Genomic DNA, 10935 nt, shown 5'->3' with positions numbered 1-10935 from the left:
CATATGGACTTTTATATGATTCAAAGCAATAGTCTAGTTTTGACATGAAGACTTTAATACTCAAGCATACCAACAAGCAACCATGTCTTTCAAAATAGCAACACTAAAGCAAGTTATCCCTAGCCCATCATGCTCAATCATTGATCCATTCATGAAACACACTCGAATATTAGCTACACCCAATGCTCAAATATGATCATAGTGCCCCTTAGTTGGTGCTTTATAAGAGAAGATGGAGACTCAAATTCAAAATAAAAAATGCAAAAGTAAAAGAAAGGCCCTTCACGGAGGGAAGTAGTGATTTGTAGAGGTGCGAGGGCTCAAAACTTTAATTGAGAGATAAAATTATTTTTGAGAGGCATACTTTTCCAACCAACGAAAAACGACTTGGAGCATCCCAACACTTTCCATGCTAGATACATCATAGGAAGTTCCCAAACAGAAAATAAAGTTTATTCCTTTTTCCACCATAACTTTCACTTTCCATGGCTAGCCGTATCCATGGGTGCCCTCCATACCAACATTTTCCAGGAATTTATTATTTGACAACATAAAGTAAATTCATTTATTCATTTCGAGACTGGGCATCCCTAGTACCTTTGCCGTACTCTCATGCAATGACAAGTGAATAAACACTCATCGTGAGAATAACATATCTAGCATGGGAAATATTGGCTACCCTTTACCGCCTCGCATGTAATAGAGCACACAAAAGAGAAATTTATTTTGAATATTAGAGATGGCACATGCAAATTTGCTTAGAACGGCATGGAAATACCACATATAGGTAGGTATAGTGGACTCATATGGCAAAACTGGTTTAAAGGGTTTTGGATGCACAAGTAGAGATCATACTTAGTGCAAAATGAAGGCTAGCAAAAAGATTGAGAAGCGACCAACCAAAAAGCAAAAAATCTCGTGCCCAAGTGTTAAGCATAAGTAACACAAAATAATGCACCATAAGTAGGATATAAATTTCATTGCATAACTATTGACTTTCGTGCTTGCATAGGGAATCACAAACCTTAACATCAATATTCTTACTAAAGCACAATTACTCATCAACATGACTCGCATATCATACCGTCATATCTCAAAACCATTACTAAGAATCAAGTTTATTTTGTCCAATGATCTTCATGAAAGTTTTTATTATATCCTCCTTGGATATCTATCACTTTGGGACTATTTTCATATGTTGCTTTTGATAAGCTCAAACAAATATAAGTGAAGATCGTGAGCATAATTTTCTTCTTTCTCTCAAAATAATGTAAGTGAAGAAAGAGACAATTTCTTAAAAATTTACTAACTCAAAAATAAATCTAAGTGAAGCATGAGATCATTTCTTCAAAAATAATAAAGCACACCGTGCTTGAAAAGATATAAGTGAAGTACTAGAGCAAGTCCGTGGCTCTAAAAATTTAAGTGAAGCATAGGAGCAAGCATAGCATAATTTTTGGCTTTCTAAAAAGGGTTTGTCCAGAAAGGATTCAACACTTAAAACACAAAGCAACACAAACAAATACTCATATCATACAAGACGCTCCAAGCAAAACTCATATTATGTGACGAATAAAAATACCGATGGTCACATCATTAGTCCCGGTTCGATTACGGCCCAGTACTAATGTGACCATTAGTCCCGGTTCCAACGGCTAGGGCGCGGGCATCATTAGTCCCGGTTCTTGGCGTACCTCTACTCCTGATTTGTGACACAAACTGGGACGAAAGGGGTGGTGGCAAGCTGCGTCAGGCTGGGGCCCCCATGAGCCCCTTTAGTCCCAGTTTGTATAACAAACCGGGACTAGAGGTATACCTTAATCCCGGTTTGTATAACCAACCGGGAGTAATTATGTCATTATATAAACCCTTCGTCTAGCCCGAGCCCATTCTCTCTATTTTCCCCTTTCATTCCTCTCCTCTATTCTTCGCCTTTGCTCGAGCTCATCCTACATTTTTACCAAACTTTGTCAAGATTTGGAGGCACCCCATCCATCCAAGTGTTCATAAAGCTTAGCAACTTTGTCCTTTCATCTCTCATTGCTAGATTAGCTCATGCAATGCTCTATAAGTATAGTGATTTGTGGGTTTTAGTTTGGGGGTAATTATATGTGGGAGTGTATTTGATTTATATGCAATTTGAGCTCAAATTAACTTCTTAGTTTGCATATGTAGGTGTGGTTTACTTAGTGCCTTCCCGTCCATGTCCAAACAACCGTCGATCTCCCTCACTGTCCCGTCACTGCCACCACCTTCGTGAGCCTCTTGTTCTTATCCGTTTTTATAAAAAAATCATGTTTGTATGATTTAGATAGTTACTTGTACAATTTTCTTACCTATATGGTTGTTTGTTATACATAGTGGCATGGTTTTGATATCCGTCCCCGTCGGCCCTCGTCCGGTTTATGATTCGGATGTGGTATATATATTCTCTTTTAGAACTATTTGTTGCATTTCGTGTTTCTGAAAATTATGCCCATCAAGTTGACATAGATATTTTTATCTAGGAGGTATGTGAACCGGAAATTGTAACTGACCCGCTTGTTGAAAAGTTAAATTTAGTTGAAAATAAAATGAGTATTTGACAGAAAAATTGAAAAGAATTGAAGAAGAGAAGATGAAACTGGAGTTGTATGTTGTCGATGTCGTCGATGATCACATGATAAAGATGTATGCAATGCGCTTGAAGATTAGAAATATAAGAAAATATATCATTAATAAAGAGGCTTAGTATCACTATGTTGTTGGATCAATTGTTACCTTAGTTTTGATCTTGATCACATTTGTTGTTGCATTTAAATGCTTTAGCTAGAGAGTTTGTATGTTGTTTTATGAGAATAAGTGTGTATGAACTTGTATTAATTTGGTCGTTTTGATGTTGTGTAATGAAGATGAGCCAGCAATGGATGTACGATGACTGATGCTCTCCCCAGTTCATTAATGGCGTGCATACTTTTCTGGTTGCAGCTGAGACAAACAAACGGGCAGATGGTTTTATGTGTTGTCCATGTGATGTCTATAAGAATGATCAAAATTACTCTAACTCAAGAACCATTCACGTCCACCTATTTATGTCCGGTTTCATGTCCGGCTATAAATGTTGGACCAAGCACGGAGAAAGAGGGGTTCTAATGGAAGAGAATTAACAAGAAGAGGAGGATGACAACTATCCTGGCCATGGGTTCCCTGAATTCGATGGTACTACAATGGGGGAAGAAGTTGAAGAAGAGGCATCAAATGAGCCCGCTGATGATCTTGGTCAGGCCATTGTTGATGCAAAGAGAAGCTGCACAAGTGAAAAGGACAAGCTGAAGTTGCACTGCATGTTAGAGGATCACAAGAAATTGTTGTACCCAATTTGCGAAGATGACAAGAAAAAGCTGGGTACCACACTGGAATTGCTGCAATGGAAGGCAGAGAATGGTGTATCTGACAATGGATTTGAAAAGTTGCTGATAATGTTAAAGAAGATGCTTCCAAAGGACAATGAATTGCCTGACAGTACGTACGAAGCAAAGAAGGTTGTCTTCCCTCCAGGATTAGAGCTGCAGAAGATACATGCATGCCCTAATGATTGCATCCTCTACCACGGTGAGTATGAGAATTTGAATGCATGCCCGGCATGTGGTGCATTGTGCTATAAGATTTGCCGCGATGACCCTGGTGATGTTGAGAGCGAGCGACCCAGGAAGAGGATTCCTGCCAAGGTGATGTGGTATGCTCCTATAATACCACGGTTGAAATGTTTGTTCCAAAACAAAGAGCATGCCAAGTTGGTCCGGTGTCACAAAAAAGACCGTAAGAAAGACGGGAAGTTGAGAGTACCCGGTGACAGGTCACAGTGGAGAAAAATTGAGAGAAAGTGGGGGGACTTTGCAGATGATGCAAGGAATGTAAGGTTTGGCTTAATGCAGATGGCAATAATCATTTTGGGAGCAGAGCAACAATCATAGCACCTGGCCTGTGACTCTATGTATCTATAGCCTTCCTCCTTGGCTGTGCATGAAGCGGAAGTACATTATGATGCCAGTGCTCATCCAAGGCCCAAAGCAACCCGCAACAACATTGATGTGTACCTACGGCCATTAGTTGAAGAACATTTATAGTTGTGGAACAAAAAAGGTGTACATGTGTAGGATGAGCACAAAAAGCAGGAATTTGACCTACGAGCGTTGCTGTTTGTAACCATCAATGATTGGCCTGCTCTTAGTAACCTTTCAGGACAGACAAACAAGAGATACCATGCATGAACAGACTGTTTAGATGATACCGACAATATATATTTGGATAAAATGTAAGAATAATGTGTACCTGGGACATCATCAATTTCTTCTGATCAACCATCTCTTAACAAAGAAAGGAAAGCATTTCAAAGGTGAGGCAGATCACCGGAAGAAGCCTCGCCACCGTACTGGTGATGATATACTTCATATGGTCAAGGATTCAAAACTAATCTTTGGAAAGGGTCCTGGCGGACAATCTGTTCCGAATGATGCTAACAAATGCGCATCCATGTGGAAGAAGAAATCTATATTTTGGGACCTACCCAATTGGAAAGACCTAGAGGTCCGCTCTGCAATCGATGTGATACACGTGACGAAGAATCTTTGTGTGAACCTGCTAGGCTTCTTTGGCATGTATGGGAAGACAAAAGATACACCGGAGGCACGGGAGGACCAGCAACATATGCACAAAAAAGATGACATGCATCCAAAGCAGTATCAAGGTCCTGCTATCTACGCTCTTACCAAGGAAGAGAAGGAAATCTTCTTTGAATGCCTGCTCAGTATAAAGGTCCGGTTTGGCTTCTCGTCGAATATAAATGGAATAATAAATATGTCAGAGAAAAAGTTCCAAAACCTAAAGTCTCATGACTGCCACATGATTATGACGCAATTGCTTCCGGTTGCATTGAGAGGCTTCTACTGGACAATGTTCGATTAGCCATTGTGAAGCTATGTGCATTCCTCAATACAATTTCTCAGAAGGTAATCGATCTAGAAATCCTGCCAAGGTTACGTAATGATTTGGTGCTATGTCTTGTCAGTTTTGAGTTGGTGTTCCCACCATCCTTCTTCAAGATCATGATGCACGTCCTAGTTCACCTAGTCGACGAGATTGCCATTCTGTGTGGCACCCTGATCCACATGGAGCAGGGGGCCTTCACACGTCAGCCCAGGATAACACCTGATGCACGACATGTCCATGATATAGCATTCCAGGTACAAGAATATTCATCAAATACATGTATATATGATTACATCAGTGATGAATATAATCTTCTAGCATAACCCTAAGGCTATTTACGTGACAGCGGAAGTCTTGGCAGCATATCACTCTGGTTGGGCTCCACAACTCACAGGACTGGCAAGATTATGGCCTAGCATGACGGAACAACGAACAATTCGGGTACGACCTACAAAACTGGCATGACACGCCAGGTTAGTACATTGAATGTATTTGCAAGACAACCAAATACATAGCATCAAAACAAGTAGAAGACAAAGCAGGAACCAAGTGTATGCAACAACCTATCTCATATCAATTACTAAAAATGGCATGATATCAACCCAAGACATAAATCAAACTAACATCATGGCATCTACTAGCATGGCAACAACATGGTATATTGAATTTACTTCTAACATGGCAACGGCAAAACCTGGCATAGCATAGCATCTTGATCATGACATAATCTAAGCATGGCAGAAGTTCAATAAAAACATGGCATAAACTCAATCCAAACATAGCATGGCATCCTGAAACTATGCTGAAAATAAGCTACCAACCGTATCCAATGCAGACATAACATGCTACCTTCATGTAATCATCTCATGTTCTGACATGGTTCTTTAAATGCAAACATATTACTCATGCAATGCAACCAAACTTGTGCACCGAGTCCCTCGGACTGGCTTACCAATAGTGATCGCTCTTGGATCACAAATGTACCAACCTCCAGGTCTTAAATAGAGATATCTCGTGATCTTTCCGGCGATCACAACCATGACCAATATTTGGCCTTAAACGGTGATCCTTCCGGCGATCACAACCACGACCAACACTTGGTCTCAAACGGTCACCGAGACCTCGTCTCGTGATCATATCAACACATCACTGTGACTTCTCATGACTATCCCATAGTCCAAGTCACCACATTATGTGTTTCACATTAATCAACTTAATTATTTCAGGTTTATCCTCCATTTCGACCAAGACCTGATAGTGTGACCTACTACGAACTTGTGCCCATGATCGAGGACGCGGCTATCGATAGATTAAATACACTCTGCAGAGGTAGCGCACTGTACCCACACCACGGAACCCATGGCCTCGTCATCCCATTCGTGTGGACCAACGACATTCCGACAAAACCGACCTACTGTCATGACACTCTCCCGGCCACTCTGACTCACTCCCCACTGGGCTAGTCCTGGGTGGCCCCGTGTCTACCAAATACACAACGACCACCGTCGTGGCCAAAACATAAATGATCCCACATGGGGACCTGGTACCATAAACTCAACAACGGACACACAAGGCTTATGTCCGCCTACCCGATCAGGGTAGCGTGCGCCCATAACCTTCCCTAGTTGGAGGCACCGACCAGAGGCACGAAAATAGATCGGATTAAGGCCGTCCCATACCGGCAAATGTGGCTGCACTGAAAAAGTTCGATTTGGCGGCACTATGACCCGATCCCATCAATGACGGAGGAGGTTTGTTATTATTAAGTCATTTTATTTAATTCTCCATCATCATGAACATGAATGCAACAATGAGCATACATCATACAAATGCTTTAATAACATATCGAACTTCTCAAGTGAACAACTACAACATAAAGAACATGACAATAGCAAGTACTAACATATCCACGGTGTATTACAATCATCGTAGCATTTTATAACGATGACATGAAAATTAAGTAGAGTAGTGACATGGCATTATCGATAACAACATTCTAACTAACATGGCAAAAGATATCATGAAACACAAGCATACATGGTAAGCATAACGGAATAACTAGAGACGAAAACAATAGGAAACAACTTCAACTACACACACACAAGGTGCAAGCAAAGTCAACATTCAAGTTCGAGGCTCATGATAAGAGGTTGGCTTGCCTGGGGGTCAACAAATACTCCGTGAAGAAGTGAGAAACGACCGCAGAAAAATTTGACGGAAACAATTCTCTCTCTGTGGGGCCTGTTTATGGACAAGGGCAAAATGGTCATTTTCAGAATGTGCAAACATGGTGAAAATGATCTCATTAGAACGGGCTCGACGAAACGAAAATGTGGGCTTTGGAATCACCTCAATCGTAGTTACGAGCGCAAAGTTGTGGCCGTTCACTTTTTAGGCTGAAAAGCAACTAAAGCAGTGAACGTTCACAAAATAAGCACTTCGGCCGGCTGGGCTGGGCTGAAGGCATATTTGCAGAAATACGCTTTCGATTGGGGAAAGCGGCTTCACGGCGGGCGCCGCCACTTATCAGACGTGGCGTTGGACCAGTCAAAGTGGCAGGGGCGGGGTCGAGTGCCGGGGTCACTGTCAAGTGGGGCCGCGGGGCCCGCCTGGCCAGGTCAACGCCTCCTCCTGGCCGTCTCCTTCTCCTCCCTGACGCGGCACAGAAGAGGCGAAGCCAGGCGCGTCGCCGGCGACGGGCCGGCCGGCTCCGGCCACCTCCGACCAAGGCGAGGACGGCAGCGGGCTCAGGGAGGGACGTCGCTTCCATCTTGAGGGGAAATGAGTGCCAAGGAAGTCCATAGACGCAGCGAGCATGGCGATAGAGAGCTCTGCAGCGACGGCAGTGGCTCTAGGGGCGCGGCCACAGGGCACTCCGGCGGCAAGGGGAGGGAGTGGGGACGGTCTACGAGCTCCGGGGAGGCTGCTGGTGGAGGAAGGGAGCTAAGGGGAGCACGGCATTGGACCAATTTAGGCAGCGGCCGTCTTCGAGGCTTCGGCCATGGAGTAGACAGGGAGGGGCTCCGGCTCGGGGAGAGGTTCGGGGAGGGGTTGTGGGCTGCGAGGAAGCTCGGGTGTGCTTAAATAGCCACGGGGAGGGCTCGATGAGGAGGGGAGGTGGTGGCAGACGGCGGGCGACGTGTCCGCGCGTCGGTGACGGCACTGCATCGGCAGGCGCGGCTAAGGCTCACAGGCAGCGGTGGGAAGGCGATGAGGGGGATCACGACGAGCAGCAGAGGCTCACGGAGCAACGCAACGCCAAGGAGGCTCGGGGAGGAAGAAGACAGAGGAGGAAGGTGACGGTGCACATGGGCGCTCACTGTTCGGTCGTTGGCACAGCTCGCCGGAGAAGAAAACGGAGGGGCGCAGAGGTCCAGAGGGAATACGACATCGAGGGGGAGCTGTAGGACATTAATGGCGAGGCCAGAGACGGTCGGAGCAGCGCTGCCGACGAGAACAGTGGCCAGACCACCGTTTTGGCTGGCTCCCCTCGTGATAACCACGGACATGGCATGCTCTGGAGTTTTTAATGATGCCAGCTCATGTCTACCGCGTAGTCCTTCCAGAGTGGAGTGTTACCACGGTAAAGAAACGGGCAGAGACAAATGGAGCTGAGTAAACCAAGCTCCACAAGTTTACTGCTGCAAACTTGGCAACATCCTAGAGGTAAAACCAAGGATGTAAAAAGGTAAAATGCATGTCTGGGAGGCTTAGGGTAGCAAGGACTACGGTCCTGGGAATTATGAGGGCATTAGCACAATGATTTATCATAGCTGCAGTGCAAATGCCAAATTTGGTCCAGAAACTAGATGATGAACAAGCACTCACTAGGAGTGTTGCATTGAGCTATAACTTGGCAAATCCTCATTATTTGGTCATAAGTGGATGGTGTAGAAAGATCACACCAAATGTATTTGCCAAATTGGTACTTGCTTCACAAGCATTACTTTTGACCAGAAACTTGGGAAAATTATAGGAAAATATTGGCTACAGGAAATGAGCCAATATCTTGGTAGGTGGGTTATATGGATAGGAGAAGGCTTGGAATTATTTTCAGCCATAAGGGATCAAGATAAAACATACTTGCTTCATAAACTGAAAATTTGGACAGAAAGCAAGAATTGCTCCTGTACTCACATAGTTCAATGAAAAGAGCTGAATTTGGTTGGAGACTAATGATTTGGGATACTTGATAAGATGGTAAAGTTTCATCCCATTTCGAAACTCTATGAAAGTACTTCCTTCACAAAGTTATAATCTTGTCAGAAACTTTGAAAAATTGCACAGAGAGCTAGGTTGAATAGATTGAGCTCATCTTTTGTATCCATGGGTGATTTATCAATATTAATCACCCTGCCAAATTGCAGCTCAAATGGAATTAGGAATAAAGCACGTCGTTTGCAAAATTTCATAGAAGGCAGAAACTTGCATTGGATCATGTGACAAATTTTTGAACTGATGAACATGATATAAAGATGGAACTATTGATTATATAGCAAGGACAATCTCCAAAATTTATGTGAGAATTTTCTCTGCCATAAAAATAGTAGTTCCTTTAGAAAATGGTAGAAATGCAATATTGGTATTAAATAGGAAAAGGCAGTTTTCCTTATTTAATTATGGCCAATATAATTGCTAGAGCTTGGATTAGACATAATTATCAACTTCACCAATTCACATGAATTTAGGAGATGGCTAGATATGCCTTTGGATTTTATTCCTCAGAAAGGCAAGAAAAGGAATAAATCGCAATTCAAAAATATTGCATGCGACTTGGCAATATTTTTGCATATCCAAGGTTTAAAAGGAATAGGAGGGTCTTTGAGAATAGATGGGATGATCAACAAATCAAAGAAAATAATAGCTCCTTTGTAATCACAAAGGGCACATTCAAATCCCAGAAATTTGGGAATTAGGGTTTGTGAGGGTTTAAGCTGATGCAACTGAGGTCTTGCCCACTGAAAAAAGGCATGAGAAAGTTTTGAAAGGTTGGAAATGACCAAAAGTCTCAGGGTCATCGGCAAAACTCAGGAGAAAGATTTGGAAAATGAGTGCCAGGAAGAAATAACTGCACAAAAATTGATAACCCAATTTTGGGGCTGTTACAAACCTTCCCCCCTTAAAAAGAATCTCGTCCTTGAGATTCCTAGGGTTACAACACAAAGAAAAGATAACCACTCCGGGGGAAAATCTCTGGGTAAATTTTAACCCTTTGGTTAAACTCAAACGAGTTGGGGGCACCAAGAAAAATTTCGCGGATTCCTCCACGAAACGTAGGTGTGGAGGTAGAATCGAGGGTGAAACCTATATCGGGGTAGATGTATGGGATCGAGGAAATAAAGTTGGCAGTGTTTCTCCAGAAACACAATTGGGTTCACGAAAAAGAATCAGGGACGAGAAATGGCCAAATGAAAATGGTCTCTTCGATGTTCTGGGTTTGGAAAATCTGGCACACAGGATGTGCACAGATAAAGAAAAGGGATATGTGACTTTGCATTCCCCCGAGTACTGCTCAAATGTACTCGTGGGTGAACCGGGTATGCATGCAGTATGCAGTAAAATCTAAAGAAACAGACAGATGCAATAAACATGCAACGGAAAAACACACCAGACAAATCATACTAAAGTGTTTTAATGCTAGTGGGTATATGTAATCCTGGTATACATATACCTACACCAGCGCGCATTTTATTTGAGACTCGGAACGAGTGCATGTTGTTTTTAGTGTATGTGTCGTACTGATTAAAATCTTGTTAACACAGTGCCAACCCTGTCAAACATTTCTGTTTGACAGAGAGACAAACGAAAAGAAGCACAGAAACAAAAGCACGAAAAGAAATAACACAGCATACGGGTTACAACAGTACCAGCATACATCAAAGCACAAACGCGGTACACGCTAATCAAAACTACTCGCTGCGGGATACATGGTTCTATCCTCATATCGGGGACGAACCGACACACCGA

This window comes from Triticum aestivum, chromosome 4B, assembly GCF_018294505.1.
Source record: "Triticum aestivum cultivar Chinese Spring chromosome 4B, IWGSC CS RefSeq v2.1, whole genome shotgun sequence".
Classification (NCBI taxonomy): domain Eukaryota; kingdom Viridiplantae; phylum Streptophyta; class Magnoliopsida; order Poales; family Poaceae; genus Triticum; species Triticum aestivum.
The sequence above is the reverse complement of the archived record's forward strand: the minus strand, read 5'-3'. Positions refer to the sequence as shown.